This window comes from Palaemon carinicauda, chromosome 25 (assembly GCF_036898095.1).
Source record: "Palaemon carinicauda isolate YSFRI2023 chromosome 25, ASM3689809v2, whole genome shotgun sequence".
Classification (NCBI taxonomy): domain Eukaryota; kingdom Metazoa; phylum Arthropoda; class Malacostraca; order Decapoda; family Palaemonidae; genus Palaemon; species Palaemon carinicauda.
In genome coordinates, this window is record NC_090749.1 from 3,066,461 (window position 1) to 3,085,442 (window position 18,982).

General features: G+C 39.3%; 2 protein-coding genes across 3 annotated transcripts in view; one reads left to right on the top strand and one right to left on the bottom strand.

Moving 5' to 3' along the window:
* The window catches only part of LOC137618640 (zinc finger protein 888-like), a 71,305-nt gene extending 66,775 nt beyond the window's left edge, over positions 1 to 4,530 (bottom strand). Inside the window, exons 1-2 of one of the 2 annotated variants that reach the window (XM_068348764.1) lie at positions 4,414 to 4,530; positions 3,996 to 4,042 (exon numbers count right to left, since the gene is read on the bottom strand). The gene's annotated coding sequence lies outside the window, so the exon portion shown is untranslated. Of the gene's footprint in view, positions 1 to 3,995; positions 4,043 to 4,345 lie in introns of both variants that reach the window. The other variant, XM_068348765.1, reaches the window with a different exon arrangement.
* LOC137618611 (zinc finger protein 665-like) overlaps positions 1 to 18,982 on the top strand; it is a 504,971-nt gene that overhangs the window by 141,040 nt on the left and 344,949 nt on the right. The gene's annotated exons all lie outside the window — the stretch shown is intronic.

Here is an 18,982-nt window from a genome sequence, read left to right on the forward strand (position 1 = left end):
CGTCTGGAACTCCTCTTTTTCTCTTCAAAGGGGTAGAAACAGCCAAGGATCTGTGACCTAATTCAGAGAAGACAGGCTTGAACGCCTGCGCTACGGCTCTGATTAGTTCATCGAACCAAGGCTGTTGGGTGACAGACGCACTGTCAGACATACCACTTGAAGGGACAGGAATTGAAGGATCCCTGGGAGGAGTTCTCATTGATGGGTTTGCCTGGAAAAGCTTTGGGATCCTGGACCCCTCTAGATGTTTCCCTTCCCCCACAATGCGCGCTGGTATGCTCTTGCGGGGAGGAGAATGAGGCGATAGCGACCTTGCCGTGCGTAGTTCAGCAGTCTCGCGCGCGGGAGGATATTGAAGCTCACGCGGGAGGATATTGACGCTCGCGCGGGGGAGCGTAATGGTGCTCGCACGGGGGAGCGTAATGGTGCTTGCGCGACGGAGAATACCGGGAATCACGCGCACGGGAGACTGCTGATGCGCACGCACGGGAAACTGCGGGCGTGCGGAAGACTGATTGCGCAAAGGAGGGCGTGCGGGAGACTGTTGGCGCGCAAGATCAAGGCGTTGAGTGCGCGGGCGCACGGGCAAGAGTTCGCGCGTGCCTGAACCAGTCGTAGGGCATGCGCGGGCAGTTGAAACCTGTGCTGCTCGTGAGCGCGAAACTGCAGGAGAGGATGGGCGAGGGCTCGTGCACGTATCCTCGTGGATGCGTGCAGGCGATGGCGAGCGCTGGCGCGATGGCGAGAGCTGGCGCGCAGGCGAGTGCTGGCGCGTGGGAGAAGTCAACCTAATTGACTTCCCAGTAGCGCCCAGATCAGAAGAAAGTGGGTGCGCAGAACAGATGACTGCTGGGCGTGGGGGTGGGCGTTGGTGCGTGGGAGAGCGCTGGCGCGAAGGAGAGTACTAGCGCGCAGGAGAGCACTGGCGCGCAGGAGTGCGCTGGCGCACAGGAGTGCACTGGCGCGCAGGAGAGCACTGGCGCGCAGGAGTGCACTGGCACACGGGAGAGCGCTGGCGCGTAGGAGAGCGGCGCGTAGGAGAGCGGCGCGTAGGAGAGCGCCGGCACGCAGGAGGTTGACGGCGCGCAGGTGAGGGTTGGCGCGCAGCTGGGCGTGGGCGTGTATGTTTAAGCTCAGGTAAAGCCTGGCGTGCAGGAGAACGTGGGCGCGTATGCGCATGAGTGCGTTCATAGCGTGTAGAAGAGCTGTGCTCCTGTTGGGATGTATGCGCGCGTTGGTGCATACACCCTTGATGCCCTGTGTTATAGTTTGTTGACGGGGCCTCACAAGCTACAAGAGCGTGAGTCGGGTTTCGTTAGCGCGTATCTGGATGCAAGAAGGGTGACGGCAGGTCAGCAGGTCTGTCGGGTGGAAGGTCGACGTGTCCTTTAAAAGAACAACCTTCCACCAAAGGAGATCGCAAACAATCTGCAGAAAAGTCCAAGACCAATGCAGGAACAGTCGGTGATCGTTGACGAGGCTCCTCTGCGGGGACTGCACCGAAGAGGTTGAACCAAAGAGGCGCCTCCTCACCACAGGTGAAGAAAAGCCTCTCTGGCGAAGAGGAAGGCGAGCCTTGCAACGAATGCGCCCTCTGGGGACCGTAGGACCAGCAAGCTGACCTTCTGCGGTCCTCCAAAGAGGAGTCTCTGTAAGTGAACTCCCCCGAGGGAAAGAAACACTAGCAGGAGAGACTGTTGGACTTAGTTTCTCCCTCGTTGGTTGACCAGGAACGGGAGAAACTAAGCCGTCAGCTACCGTAGGGTTTGAAGAGGCAGAGGTGATGGATGATACCGCATTGGATACCTCTGGTACAAAAACGTCGACAAGAGACAGAGGATCAACCTCTGTCGGTGACGGCGATTGCTTGACAGCGGCACCCAATCGGATGTAGTCAAGTAAAACCTCCTTGGAGGGTGAACACTCAAGCCCCAAGGAAGACCAAAGCTGAAAAAGGGAGATTAGTGACATATCTTCCCCGGGGGAAGAGGTGGAGCTGCTTCGCTAGGGGAAGCAACGTCATCTCTCGAACCCCGAGTTTGGTAAACAGTACATCGGTCTACGCTACCACTCGGCGATCGAGTGGGAGCTTCGGAGGAGGTTTGGGAAACGGAAGAAGAGGCCTTGGGTTTTCCTCCTTTCAAAGAAAACTTCAAAGGAGAAAAATCCCGTTTTAACTTCTTCCGTCGTCGCGAAAACCTCTCCCACTGGGAGGTAGACCACTCTCTACACTCACCACACCTGTTATTACTATCACACCGTTGGCCCCTACGGGAAGGGCAAAGGGTGTGAGGATCGGTCTCGACCGCCGACATGAATGTTCCACAGGGGCGGTCGGGAAACCCAGGGCAGGTGCGCATATTCGCAGAGGCCAACTTTACACACAAAATTGGAAAAGAAAAAGCAAAAAAGCATTAAATGGCTGCCAAATGACAGCGAGGACGAAAGCGGACACGTCCGACTACCATCCGAGCCGAGAGCAAAGTGAGCTCAAGCACAGGTGTATGAGGGGGGTAGCAAGCTACCCTCCCCTACCCCGCTAACTAGCAGTGTGGGTAATAAACTCTCGTTAAAAATTAATGGCTCATTATTTCAGCTACACCGAAAGTAATACCCCTATTAAATAGCGTGGTTTGTATTCCAGTTACGGAACAAAGAAATCTTTAAAGAAAATTTCAAAAATAATTTCCAAAGCAAAAAGTGCCAAAACTTCCATCAGAGAAGAACAAGTTCACTCTCTGACAGCTAAAATCCAATTGAGATTTCAGTGAGTTGCGGAGTAGATGGTTCCTTCCCTCTTACCAGATATGTAATTAACTGCCATTTTTTACACCTCCTTAAAAGTTTTAATTGCTGTTTTCCTTCTCCTAAAGTAAAGAAACGAATGTTTTGTATGTGTGTAGGAACAAAAGTCTATTAGATAGTTGCATGTAACACAGAAACTGTGACTCACACAATTACAGATATTAAGAAACACTGCAAAACCAATTGTAAAGTCCCTCCAACAACACTACAAGACCAACTGTACAAACTAAAAGAAAAGCAAAGATTAAAATGACAGATAAGGGTGCCAAGTACAGTAGTACTCTCCGACAGCCTTAGTCAAACTGAAGGTTGTTCTACCTATTAGGTAGGCAAAGCGTCCTCGCAACTTGCGACAAAAAATGTCTACCTTGTTAAAAGTCTAACGGACATCTCAACTTTGCCGACATTATGTTCCTATCAAAGGTCGACAGTTTGTGTTACGTGTAGGATCAAAGCCACATTTGAAAGGCAGTAGGAGTATGTGCATACTGCATCAAACCAAATTTAAAAGTGGTAGTGTAGCAATAAAGACTGACAGATGAGGGGGTCTCCTCCGCCACCCGCCTGTAGTTATAACTACTATTAAAGAATGATGGTTCACATTCGAGTAAGAATTCTCTAACCTAACCTAGAATACAGTCCTTACTCATGAGGAATTGAAGCTCTAACCTTACTTAACCTGACCCAGGATACCTTCTTACTCTACAAATATCGTAGAATCTTTGAGCGGTGCATGGGTAAATATACACCAAGCTACCCAAGCTTAAATCTATCTTTTAAACAAACAACATTTGCTTCGCATTTTTTTCCATTGGTGTGAAGTTAAACTCATTCTGCCCACACAACTATAGTAAACATTTAATGGCTGATGCTTCACCTCAATTAGAATTTAACATTGTCATCATGAATCGCCATTCAAACCAGATTAAAACAAATGGGACCCACGTTCCCTTACTCATTGGGGCATCTAAATATTTTGATAAATACTGTTTGATTATAAAATCTGGATGATTTGTAGATTGGCGGACAAAGGCTAGGTCAGGTAGTGTTTTGTTTTATCAAAAATATCTGTTAATCAAAGGTGGTTGCCCCAAAAAATCTTACGTTCATCACTGTGTCAGATCTTGGATATATAAATACATATAAAAATATAAATACTGTTATGTGCTTTAACACAATCTTATACTTACCAATCAACTGCCATCCATTCAACTTTTCCGAGATGTGCTTTGTTGTCCTGTAAGGAAAAAATCCTTTACTTTATATTTAATAAATAATGAGATCTAATATTATACTGTATAGCAAAATAATTAAGGGGGGAGCTCCAGGACAAGGGAAGTGAGAGCACACCAATATTGGTTATGGGTTATGAGTATATTCAGCAGCATAACAAGGTTTCGGCGGCATACTTTAGACTTAAATAAGATGTGCGTACTTATAATGTTAAGTAATACAAGTAATATAAGTGTCCCTTGATGGGAGAGAATACTTTAGTATCGATGGGGAAGACTTGCGATCAAAAGTAACTGGCGGAACTTACTTGAATATATCACTTCTTCAAACTCCCTATTGTTGTTATAACAGTTAAAACACTTAACGTATACTTACAGCTTCGGTGACAATGTTCGGCTAAAGATTTGTCTGATTAACAACTGCTTAATTGCGAACTACGAATGACAAAATCCAAAATTGTCGTTTGAATGACAAAACACCTGGAACAAAAACAAACATTGGGAGGCGTTTAGTTTTAATATTTTCCAATTCCCATTTCTTTTATCTCTTGCATACGTTATATCTATATATAGATTTAAATTACTTATTTTTCGTTCTCAATTTATTTTACTAATTCTTAAAGACAATAAATCCAGTTTAGTTGTGTATTGTGTATTAAATATATTTTGATCACGAGCTAATTTTATAAGAAACCTCTCCCGTTGTGTTCAAATGAGTTCCGAATTATTATGAAAACACTTAAGAGTCTTAACACCATCAACAAACATTAGGGGTCGTTTAGTTTGACCATATTTCTATTATTCTTTTTTATCTCTTTCATAGATGATGTGTCCATATAAATATTAGAATTATCTTAAATTTTCTTTCTTATGTTATAATAATAATTATTGACAATAAAATCACTTTAGTCGTATAATAAGATAATATATTTTGATACATAACGATTTTTTTATAAGAAACCTCTCTCATTTCATTTAAATGAGTTCGTAAATGATAGGTAAACACTTCACTGTTGATCAGGATTTAAAAAATACATTAGAAGTCATTTAGTTTTACCATTTTATCTATTTCTTTTATCTTTTCTATACATTATTGATCTATATACAGATTGAATTTGCTTTATTTTTTATCTCTATTTATCATAATCTTCATAGGCAATAAAACCAATTTATTTGTGCAATAAAATTTTTTTGATTACGAACTAATTTTATAAGAAACCTCTCCAGTTGCTTTCAAATTTTGCAAATGTTACGAAAAGTTAATCTTAAGAGGACCAACAAACATCGGGTTCCTGTTTCTATTTGCTCAGTCAGCAAAATAAGTTTGCGGGCACTTTATCATTTTATGGATATGTGCAAAGCTCCTCAACTTATTCTTATTATTGTAAATAGGCTTGTTTTACATGTAGCCTACCATTGATAAATCAATGTTGAAATTCTCAATCTCTACTTTTATCCCATTCTACCATGAAATCAGATAAGACAACACCTTCCCATCATCAGTTTTGGCAACCTATTGTGGTTAGTTTGGACTTTTTAAATTCTTCTTTCATGTGCATTGCCGTATTTATAAATGCGACCAGATCCCTGCTAGGATCTTGCAACATACCTATACTTATGTCTTGTTTTCTCAATTGTCCCAATTTTGAGCATGAAAATAAATGTTCAGTAGCATCTTCTTCATCTTTGCACAGATTATCTGCATATTTTCCCCTGAAATTTACTTTTGAGTTGCTGTTTAGCTTGATAATATTTCTTTTATGTCTTCCATACAATATTAGTCTATATAAAGATTGTTAGCTTAAATTTTTTATCGTTAACATGAGATAATAATTCTTATTGCTAATAAAATCACCTTGAATGGCCAGACAGTATTACATTGGATCCCTCTCTCTCTCTCTCTCTCTCTCTCTCTCTCTCTCTCTGGTCACGGCTCATTTTTCTTTTGCCCACACATACACCGATTAGTCAGGCTTACTCTTTTACATTCTCCTGTGTCCTCATAGATCTGACAACACAGTGATTACTAAACAATTCTTCTTTGTTCAAGGGGTTAACTACTTCACCCTGGTTGTTCAGTGGCTTCCTTCCTCTTGGTAAGGGTACAAGAGACTCTTTAGTTATGGTAAGCAGATCTTATAGGAGAAGGTTACTCCAAAATCACACCTTTGCTCTCTATTCTTGGGTTGTGCCATAGCCTCTGTACCATGGTCTTCCACTGGTGTGAAGAATTTTTCTTCTCTTTTCTTCTTTCAATCGTATTTTTAGCTCTCTTCTACTAATACAGTAACCACCCCTTTTACGTCCTCTCCTACATCTAGTTTTCTTTAACGAAGCATCGGGAGGACTAATCTAAACTAAATACTTGTTGACAGTCGTGTACGCCATGCTCGTTACGTCACAGCGTAGATACGCACAGCGCAAAGGCGTAACCCCGGTGTATGTTGGTTCTTTCCTTAACTACATGGGTCGAGACTAAATTCCTAAACTGAATTTTGATACAATTTTCAATACTGCTGAATTATTGCATCTTTTATTTCTCAATACCAATTAAGGTTTGTTAATTTTAAGATGTATGACCATCGCACCAGCCCATTGCTAATTAATCATTTAAACTATTTATTTTTAGAAAGCCAAAATAGGTAGGATTGTTGTATATATATACTCCCTTAGAGCATCAAGATTTCTCTAGAGTATTTAGTACAAAATCCTGCCTCCTCTGCACTCCTTGCAACAATACATTGCTCTGTCCTAAAGTCCCCATATGACACCTCAAATGGATTAACTTGCGCATAATGACTCTCACCTGTCTAGAAAGGTGAAGCTAGGTGATCCCTCTCGACCTTATGGTCGGCCCATTCGTTCAGAAGCCGCCCTGACCGACTGACCTGCTGTGGCGGGATGTTGCAAAAACAACCCCAACACCCTTGATCACACTAACCGACAAATGTCTCCTCTGCACAAACTTTCCACTTACGTTATCATAAACTGGACTCTTAGACAAAAAGGACATAAAAACAAACAATAACCTTAAAACTATATTCATTAATACTAAAACAATCACTTAACATAGGCCATCCACAATCAATTTAATAACACTTTAAACTAATAAAAAAACTTAACGCTAAATATATAATAAACAAAAAAAAACTTCCATAATCAGATAAACCCTAACAAAAACTTAAAACTAAAATAGACCACAACCAATAGTGTATATTATATTTTATTGGACACCAACACTGTCCTCAACACAAAGCCAAACTGTCTTTTATGGCAAAGTACCACTATCACCGCTTTGTGGTCACCTATTCCACTGGGTGGCAATTTGCCACAACTACTTTCCTGATTGGGGTCGTTGTTATTATCATTATCATCATCATCATCATCATCATCATCATCTTCATCATCATCAACAGCAATCTTAATTCAAAGGCCAGGTCATCATCGGTTCAGCAATCCAAAGAGCAGTCCAAACAAAATCGTAATACAGGCCAGGTCATCAACAATAAATCCACTTTCTAACAAATTTAGTCTCTCCAAAGGAGGAATTACAGCCTGCAAAATAAAAAAGAAAAACACTTATGAACACTCCTAACTAACTAAACTATCGCACTATAATCAAAGATAAATAATAAACTGTTCCTATCATTCACAATCACGATAAGCATATATAAACAAAACTGTACTTACTCAGAAAATAAATAATCACTTCCACGCTGGTAAAATCAATTAAATAAGGTAAATCCAGCATTCACACACAACCGCCTCTAGCAGCAGTCAAATCAAAAAAGCATTCGCTCCGAAACATTTACTACTCTCCTAACCTAGCTAAAAGTGAGCAAACAAACAACCTCATTTATACCAACAGTCTTTCTCACAACAAACAATCGATACACTAACTCTCTCGCTCTCTCTCTCTCTCTCTCTCTCTCTCTCTCTCTCTCTCTCTCTCTCTCTCTCTCTCTCTCTCTCTCTCTCTCTCTCTCAGGATTTGGCAAAAAATAAAAATAAATCCTCCACATTCCTCCCCCCTTACTTTGCCAAATCCTTCTACATTTTCACACAACCACTTGCATTATTTTTTTCATTACCCAGTCGCAGTCGGGAACGGGACTCTGCTCCGAGTAACTGGGCCTTCATACACTCTCTCATTCACTTCTTCCTTATCACAATCATTCGTTACATTAACACTATTCCTATCAAAATCCTTATCATCTAATATATCATGTACAATCATATCTACCTCGTTCTCATCTGGCCCTAAAATTACACTCATTTCTGTAAACAGTTCACCCATTTCATCAAAAACATTCACAACTTTAGCAAAAGATTCATTCATGCTACTTATCATTCTCCTATCTCTCACTCTTGCGTTATTCATTCTTTCTTTTACATCATCGAACGAAAAGCCACACACACTATAAGTATCATTCATACTCGGCCACGTTTCATCTGTATTAATACATTTATCTTCCACACTCACTTGCACGTTTACACCCTTGTCATACTTATTCGTATTCTTGCCTATACCTATAAATTTCCCTTGCACTTTCTCCACACTTAAAACTTTCAAACGCCTCTTTTTTCCTATATTCAACTAACACTAATTGTTTATTTTCCAGCCCTAACTTCTCATGCATTCTAGATTCATACTTGCTTATTTCCAGCCAATTATTCATCCCATTCTCACAAACATTGATCCTATTCCTTCCACACACACAGGAGGACTCACTCAGCTGAACCCTCTTACACTCTAGTTTCCCAAACATCGTGGCTGACTTAATCCCTTCTTCCTACATACTCTAGCTACATGCCCATCTACACCACATTCAGTACACTTGCACATTCTAGCATAATGACCATCCTTACCATAATTACCATAAATCACATTCATACGATTACTACACATCCACTCGCTATGTGCCCAGTCATACCACACCGATAACATTTTACCCCTTTCTCTTTCTTGCACTCGCTAATTCTATGCCCTACCTCACCACATCCAAAACAAGCACCTAGAGCCCATCTACATTCATTCTTCTTATGACCTTCCTTTCCACACCTATAACCCTTTTCATCACGGACACGACTATCTGACATACCTCGATGCGCACTCACACTCCTATCCCTATTGCGCCAAATACCCTGCCTAAATCCTTCATTTGTCCTTACAGGTATTCCCACATTACTCGCACTAACACTCCTATCTACTACACTATCAGCTACCCTCATCGGTCCTCTCATAACAGCATCTCTAAAACTAACAAATTCTGGCACACTTTCTTCCATTCCAGTTCTTACACTCACAGATTTGCTTTCTTTCATGCACCTATCTAACTCATAATCCTCAACTATCTCTAAAATATCATCCCATGTCAGTCTTTCTTTCGTCCACCTCATTTTCTCCTTCCGTTTCAAATTAATAAATTCACTCACATTCTCAGGTATGGTCACCAAAAACTTCCTCATTAACTCCTTATTTTCATTTATACCTTCATCCCCATACTTCTTCCCAGCTAACGTTTCCAAGCTACATACATACATCGATATCGCTTCTCCTACATTAATCCGTGCCTCATCAAAATCATTCTTACGCTTATACCTAACACTCCCTTTCATACGTTTCACCTGCTCAATTATTCTCTTGTTCACACTTTCATAATCAACATCCCCCACACTCATTATCATACCATACACCGTCAACAAATACCCAGTCAAATATTCTCCTAACTCCCTAGCCCAAACTCTCTTACTATCACCATACTTATCCTGACAATACCTCTCATACTCCTTGAAAAACTCATATACATCCCTACTACTATGCTCATTGAACCTTTTACACCGAGGTACCTCTCTCATAAACACAGTCTTACACACATCACGTTCATTCTCACTGCTATCATCACTGCTACCTTCCTTCTTGTTTCCTTCTTCTTCATTTGAATATAAAGAATCCAATTCAACGCTCAAATTCGTATCTTTAACCATTCCTTTCTTACCCTTTTTCTTACTTATCACTTTCACCCATTCATGATCATCTTCACTCTTATCCTGACCTTTCTTCTTTTCCCTCTTCATACTACTTTTCCCTTTCTTCTCATTCTTTCTATCACATTTCTGTTCATCCTTATCATGCCTAATTCCTTTAATTTCAATCTCACTATCACTATTGCTATCACTATCTTTTCCTTTCCCATCATCACTTACCTTAGCCTTCTCTTCCACTATCAACCCATTACCCAAAGCTGAGGACACTCCTCCGACTGCACCTTCACCCATTAAAGTTTTCATCATCCCCATTACTTGCCCCATCATATCTTCCATTCGTTCTTCATTCTCTCGCTTCCTCATCTCAACACCCTCTTCCATTCTCTCTACAGTTCCCTGAATTTCCCCCAGTTTCCTATGCATCTCCTCATTCTCACAGTTCAACCTCTCATTCTCTACTAGCAACCTCTCTTTCTCAACTATCAACTTCTGCTCCCGTTCTTTAACCAACCGCAATTCCTCGCTCAGTAACTTGTTCTGCTCTTCCATTTTTCAGTCTTATATCTAATTTCTTAACCTAATGCAGTCCTTTGTCCAAGAGTCCAGCTTCCTATCCCACCTCAGCAGTCCCTGTTCGGGCGCCAAAATAATGTGGCGGGATGTTGCAAAACAACCCCAACACCCTTGAATCACTCTAAAAGACAAATGTCTCAACGAAACAAACTTTCCCCTTACGTTATCTAAAACCAGACTCTTAGACAAAAGGACAAAATAAACAAAACATAACCTAAATAATATATTTCTTACAAACTATAATAAATCAAACCAAAACCATCCACAATCAAAATTAAATATACAGGAAGAAGAGCCTGGTATACCTTAATTGCAGCCAAAGTGAGAATTCTTGGGGTGAGCCAGTCAAGAGTGCAAAGTGCAACCAGGTCAACAGCCAATCACGGGCAAAGGGCAATCTTCAAAGGAGTGCAGGTACTACAACCTTGGCCATAGTTATTCCCTCATTTTTTTAGCTTAGACTAATTTTAACTTGCTTAGAATAACAGGCGTTTACATATTCGGACTGTGTGCGGTGGGATTGTGTGTATAGATTTTTCTTGGATATTAATTTCTGGTTTGAGACTAGCACAGTCTCTGGGTCACATGGGCCACGTGTCCCCCAGCGGCAAGAGCCCGTGTCTTACATAAGGTAAGGCAATCTACACACTCACACGCCACGCGTCTGACCCCATTTTGATTATTGATTATTGCAGACCACGTGTCTAACCCATCATTTTTATTATTTTGAATTGCTTTTAATTTGCATTCCTTTTATGATACCATTTTTGTGTTGTTAAGATGTCCGTTTTCTTTTAATGTAAATTTGTGAATAAATCAATATTAGGTTAATTAAACCTCCTTAGTATTTTTGCTCCCTCATTTATTTCAATGTGCAAAAGTATGAATATTTGATCAGCGGACAGAATACCCAATATTTGAAGAGTAAACCTAAGTATGTCTATAGATGGTAAAAGCGAGGAACTTTGTATTAATATATCTGCTTCGAAGGTAAAGATCCTTATCTTCAAACTTTTAAACTACTTGACATCACTGGTCACATTTTTGGTTTTGTCTAATTACATTAACGTAAAATACCTGTCCAGCATCTCGCTGGGGTAGCTGGGATGGAGTCGGAACAGATCCTAAGAGTGAGAAGACTATAGACATGCCAAAGCTAGAGTAGGCCATAAATTACTTTTATTTTCACATGTGGAGTTCTCCGGCCTCTGGACAGTAAAATTTCCCCCTTTTGTATTTAAGAGTGAAGGTTAGTAAACTGTGGCAGTAAAGATATTAGCAGGGCGTTTGTGCCCCGAGAGTAAGTGCTCATTATCCTCCCCTGTTGATCTTTGTGTAACTGCCGTAAGGAGACTTTCCCGGACTAAGTTCCCACTCAAACATTTAGATAAAAATTCTCCACAGCTAGAGAATTATTGGATCCTTTGACTAGCCAGACAGTACTACATTGGATCCTCCACTCTAGTTACGGTTCACTTTCCCTTTGCCTACACTTACACCAAATAGTCTGGCCTATTCTTGACAGATTCTCCTCTGTCCTCAAGCACCTGACAACACTGAGATTATCAAACAATTCTTCACCCAAGGGGTTAACTACTGCAATGTAATTGTTCAGTGGCCACTTTCCTCTTGGTAAGAGTAGAAGAGACTCTTTAGCTATGGTAAGCAGCTCTTCAATGAGAAGGACACTCCAAAATTAAAACATTGGGTAGTGTCATAGCCTCTGTACCATGGTCTACCACTGTCTTAGGTTGGAGTTCTCTTGCTTGAGGGTACACTCGGGCACACTATTCTATCTAATTTCTCTTCCTCTTGTTTTGTTAAAGTTATAGTTAATATAAGAAATATTTATTTTAATGTTGTTACTGTTCTTGGAATATTTTATTTTTCCTTGTTTCCTTTCCTCACTGGGCTATTTTCCCTGTTGGGCCCCTCGGGCTTATAGCATTCTACTGTTCCAACAAGGGTTGTAGCTTAGCTAGTAATAGGCTATATATATATATATATATATATATATATATATATATATATATATATATATATATATATATATATATATATATATATATATATATATATATATACATATATATATATTGTTATGAACTTTAAATCACTAATTGCGGCAAAAGAAACAGGCTCTTTTCCTTTTAATGATTAGTGCCACAAAGGTTAGAATTTAAAGCCAAGGGGCAAGATCTCCAAACAGTGAAAACCACAAAGAAAAAACACTCAAAGAGGATAACAAAAATTACTCATAAAAACTTGAACATTTATTATACACAAAGAAATATTACTCTAAACCCGCAAAATTGTATATAAAAAAAACTGATTTGGGTTTACAAAAATAATTCGCCTAAAAATAATACTCATTCTTACGACAGAACAAGAGACAGTAATTAGGAGGAGGAAGGAAAACAACCTATCTCTAGAAAGCCCTGAAAGTTTTCAAGAAGAAGAAAATAAAAGGGGGAAATGACCTTAATCCTAGATTATACAATTAAAGAATGTTCACATACATAAATACTTAAATTATTTATCACTGATAGATATTGACCCAGCATCAAAGGTAATTTCACTAAAACTCTAGGGATGATTGCTCCACCCTTCAACATAACCTGCCGTCGATCCACTGTTCTGGAATCACGAGTAGCAAATAACCGTAGGATACACTGACCCGCGTCAGCAACGTCAACAGCAAAATACTCAGTTTATATCCTTACCTGCTATCAAAACAGAATCAAGCATTTTCACGACTCCGGAGGTTCCAGGACGAAGGCAGGACCAGGATGCCAATCCAGGGGCATCAGGAATGTCTCGAGGAGTAGAGACGTTAAACGGTAGCGTATACCACACTGTCACAACACATGAAGAACGCCCAATCAGGGTACAGGAGGCGTCTCAAAACAGGGCCGCAGCTTCCACAACAACTTCAGTAATCAGGAGGAAGAATACCATCACTGTCCTCCGAAATACAGTAAAAAAGGGGCCCTTCAATACAGCAAGGCCTTCAGGAAATATATATCTCCGTGTCGTTCAGGAATATGGTCAGAGAACCTCCACGTCAAGGAGCCGAATCCATACTACTTTCATCCTCAGCCAAAGGTCCCCATCATAAGTCGGGCAACGAACATCAAATCACCAAACAACCAAGCCGGTGAATAATTACATGGAAAGAAAAAAAAACAACTCATGGGCGAGGTACCACTTATATAATAACAACCTTCGATGGGAGCGAGAAAAACCTAAATCAGTCTTTTCTTATTTTCAATTTTGTGGCAAAACAGAAATATAATGAAAGCAACTTAATGAAATTTACTTTACAGGCCACGAATAAAATTAAGCAAATTATTACAATATATATATATATATATATATATATATATATATATATATATATATATATATATATATATATATATATATATATATATATATATATATATATATATATATATACGTATATATATATATATATATATATATATATATATATATATATATATATATATATATATATATATATATATATATATATATACGTATATATATATATATATATATATATATATATATATATATATATATATATATATATATATATATATATCCATTTTCTTCTGTGGATCTTATTTGCAAAAACGCAACCCTCCACTGACCCTCTTCATTGTCCCCGTATGTCAAAAAAAAAAAAAAAGGATTCATCTTCAGAGGTTATCTATATTATATTTTTTATCAATAGGATTTTTATTATTATTCCAAAAGGAACTTAATAATATCCTGACTATTTGTTTTCCTTTATCATTATTATTATTGTTTTTTTTATCTTTTTGTCTAATCGATTTTGGGGAAGTGAGAAATCCTTGATGCTGCCTATTATTTTTGGTTTTACATTTTATTGCAGCAATGAACTCACAGATTAATCTTTTTTTCTCCCTGCCCAAATACGCTCATCTCTCAGCTCTCCTTTGCTCCTCGGGTAGAGAGAGAGAGGAAGTAATCATACCATAATGAGAAGTGGTTTCCCGAGAGGTACACTCGGAAACTAAAACTGCCGTCTTGTAGTTAGGAAAGGGGTGGTGGTGGGAAGGGTTGAATCTGCGTGTGTGTGCGTGTGTGCCTATCTAATTAAATATTTAGCCGTCATTTAGAAACTTTGCTATCTGTGGGATGAGGTAATACGAGAGATTGATATCCAGATCAGGTACGAGAATTTTAAAAACCACCAGTTTTTTCATTCAAATAAGGATGATAGCAGAGAGAGAGAGAGAGAGAGAGAGAGAGAGAGAGAGAGAGAGAGAGAGAGAGAGAGAGAGAGAGAGAGAGTATTTGTAAATATTTCCATTCAAAAGTTTGTTTCAAAAGTATATTCCGTTTCCTATTCCACCAAGTTCTGCATCCATCACTTTGACTAACAAAGAAAAGAAATAATGGTAATTATTTTGAATGACGTCAAGATAAAATAGACACTTGTGAGGAGGCAGCAACGGTGGGTTTGATTGATGGCATTGGAAGCTGTTGTGTAATATGCTAGTTTGGTGCAGTGTGTGATCGTCTGGTACAGCCATGCCACACATTGACTCCGGGCTCATTACATCTCGGGCATTTCCAATGCGAGGTGTCTGGTGTAGGTAGAGGTAATGAGCGTGATGTTGATACCAAGGCAGTGTCAACCACTGTGGGTGGTATAGGGGGGCGATGAGGGCAGGTCTGACTGTCATGCTCAGCAGCACAAAATGCATACTTTTCAGGGGCAGTACAGTATCGTGAGATGTGACCGATACCCCAGCATTTGAAGCACCACGGCTTTTCATCTGCCATTCTGTGTAGTTCATATGACGGTAAACAAGGGAGGAAAGAGAAGTTAACAAAAGGCGGGGGTGGATCTGGGTGGCTCCAAGTAATAACAATACAATTGATGCACTTCCCATCCTGTAGGAAACGACGTACAGTGTGTACTCCCGTCAGTTCCTTAGCTAATGAAGGGTCTACATCCACAGGATATTGAGTGATGAGATATGTAGGGAATTTACGGGGTCTGTCTACAGCATCCTGAACATCTAACACAAGTGAAAGAATCTCACCACCCTTGACCCTATTTATGATATGCAGGCAATGCCTCGAAATGTATACAAATCGAGAAGTGACCGCAGATATTTCAACTTCAGCCAATTCCACATCGAGGCTGAACTTCTTGGTAACCTCCGATAGCCAGCGAAGCTTCACATTAACCCCAGGATTCTTTCTAAATAGGAGCTTTATGTATTCAGCACGCGGAGCAAAGGCAGGTAGAACAGTTTTTGTAGCCAATGTAGGTATACTCTGAATAGCAGGTCGAGGCAGGGAACTATTTAGAACTTCATTTTGAGAGGAAGAAGCATCCTACTTTGTAGTTTTAGCAGCAGGGGATGTTGGCTTATTACTGCTATGTGAATCATGCTCCATACATCGTTTGTTGGAGGTAGGGGTATGGTCCATAAGACTAGGAGCTGCACCAGCAGGGATCAACTTATGAGATTTAGTAGAGAAAAGTCGTGGCCAATGTTCCTGTGTAAGCAAATGCTCTTCAACATTATCATCACTTAGAGCAAGGTCCTCCTCAACATCAGCGAGAGTACCAGGTCCCGAGAATTCCATAGTCATTATCTATTGGTGTTTTAACAATGCCCGTATCTGATTTCGTTTCTCTGGTAAAGTAACGTTGCCATGACAGGGATAACCACGTCACACACACTGCACTGCGCATGCGCGGTTTAGGAAAACTTGAACGTAGTGGTGTGGCCGAGTGAACGAGATTTTCAATCCTAAATAAAGTCTAAGTTCAAAAACTCGTAAACACACTAATGTCACTGCACTGATCAGTAAGCACTACCACAGCTTTCAGTTAACTGTAGGTGATGTAGATCTTCGTATCTCCTAAATAATCGAGGAAGTTTTCAGAGCACAAAAATTCGCTTGTTGACAGACAAAGTCCAAGATGGCACTCCAGAGAGAGAGAGAGAGAGAGAGAGAGAGAGAGAGAGAGAGAGAGAGAGAGAGAGATGCTTTTTGCTTTAGAGTGAAATTATTTCGTATAAGCTTAGTCTTATACTTCGTGCGTGTTGGTGGTCGGAGGGGAGGGGGTTATTATCAACCTGTCTTCTGCGTGCAGTTCTCTACGTAGACATGACTCTAAGGGATATAGCAATAAATGAACTGTAACGTGTTTACAAGTTTAACATAAATTTTCTAAGATAATCTTATTGATGAAGAAAATAAACAAAAACAACTGAAGATGACTAAATCCTTTTCATTTTGGGAAAGCGGCAAAGAAGGTATGTTGGTGAGGGTTGCAACCTCTTCCTTTTTGCAGATAAAATACATTCATTATCTGAAGCCTCTCTTTATTTCTAAAGCAAAAGGGTAGTTACTGAAGCAGATAAAAACATTTCAATGAACTAAAAAAGGATAATAAATCAATACATATAAAACGATTTAGAATAATAATATAAAAAGCAGGATATGGTTGTTTGTTCTAGTACAATTCCTCGAATTTACTCACTGTATGCTTTTTGATTTCTTTGATATGTAGGGAATATCAATCAAACCTTGACACCAACAGTCAATTATGGTATTCCTTCATTGGTCATGAAGGAATCACTGAAGAGAGACGTCTCTCAGTCACAAACTATAATATACTTCGATCCTTCCAGCACTCAGGGGAGGAATAATAAGGAGATAACATAATTCATTTTGTATATAATATACTTGTATCTTCGCTCTTCCCTTGCACTAAAAAGAACCAGAATAAAAATGTCTGCGTTTCTCCTATGTAACATTGTCATTTTCTCGAACATGTAATTTCCTGTTGCCTTGAGATTTTGTATATGAAGGAGAGTGTTCTATAATAAATTAACTCAGTTGCTTTCACACTGCCTTTGAGTTCACAACCTTCTCTCGGCCCGTCACACAGGGACGTTTTCAATAGATCACCATGACCCTAACGAGAGAATAACATCTATGGTACTGTGGGGTGTTAAAACCACCAAATTTATATGATTTTACGTTCGTTTGAATAGAAAAATCCGCAAATCACAGAAGAATTGAGCAATTGAAGATAATGAAACATAAAAAACTACAATAATCATAAAAAGGGTAAAACAATGGAAGAGAAAACTCTATTAAAGAAATGAAAGTATAAACAACAATCAACACAACATTCCTGAACACCTACAGCAAAACTATTAGCAACAGCCGGAAATATAAACATTCAATATCAACACTGTTTTTAAAGATAACAAAAGTAAAATTGATGGGATTAAAACATAGAAATTTTATGTTTATGTTAAAAGGAATAAAGAAATTAGCACAGCAGAAGTCAACCACATAAAGGTATTTGGTCAGATATTTTATTTGATACAAATAGAACAGAAATATAGACTGGATTTTTGTGAATTGTTGGAAGGTCTATCCAGTTGGGGAGGAGAAATTCAATTGTAAACCTCTTTGCCAAGAAGAATTTCACAGTAGACACAAATAGACTTCTATTTAGGACTTAGCTTCAAATAAATTATGTTGTTGGTACTGGTTCTCATTTTAAAAAGAGAGATATAGCAATAATAACGAGACAATTTCGTTGCCAAAAAGTTACTATTCTATAAGCTATGAATATTAACTTGGAAAGGAGGGTACCATATGTGTGTGCGTATGTATAGGTTTTAGAGAGAGAGAGAGAGAGAGAGAGAGAGAGAGAGAGAGAGAGAGAGAGAGAGAAACAGATAACTTGCAAATAAATAAAAATGGTCGTTGGAATGTTGGTTTCTTCTGAACACGTACATGATAAACATCCCAAAAGAGAGAGAGAGAGAGAGAGAGAGAGAGAGAGAGAGAGAGAGAGAGAGAGAGAGAGCTCGGGGATCATAATTACTATATATTATGTAGTGCTTGATTACCGAGTGTCTTTTTCCATTACTTCGTTGAGGGGATGGGGTTGCGAGGCTCATACTCATGACTGTAAGAAGGATTTGGATATTTTGTATAAGAGGCTTCCTGGGCGTTAATCAAAGGTGACCCCACATAGAGGCAACAATGAAAGTTTATTATAAAATAGATTAAAAGTCAAAGAAAATGTATTTAACAAATGCTCCAATATATTTCCGAATTAGTCCCACTTTTTTCACATTCATACAATTTGTTTTATCCCATCTAAATATATAGACTTTTTGTTCTCTTATTTCCCATGATTTAATAAATGAGTGAGAAGATTTTCTATAATTTTAAGCAATAAAATCATATTGTGGAAGACTGACTACAGAGTATTTCTCCAAGGTTCTTTCCTAATTAGTTTCCTGCATAGAAGTATATTATCAGGAAAGATCAGACAATAGATGAAATAAATATCCGGG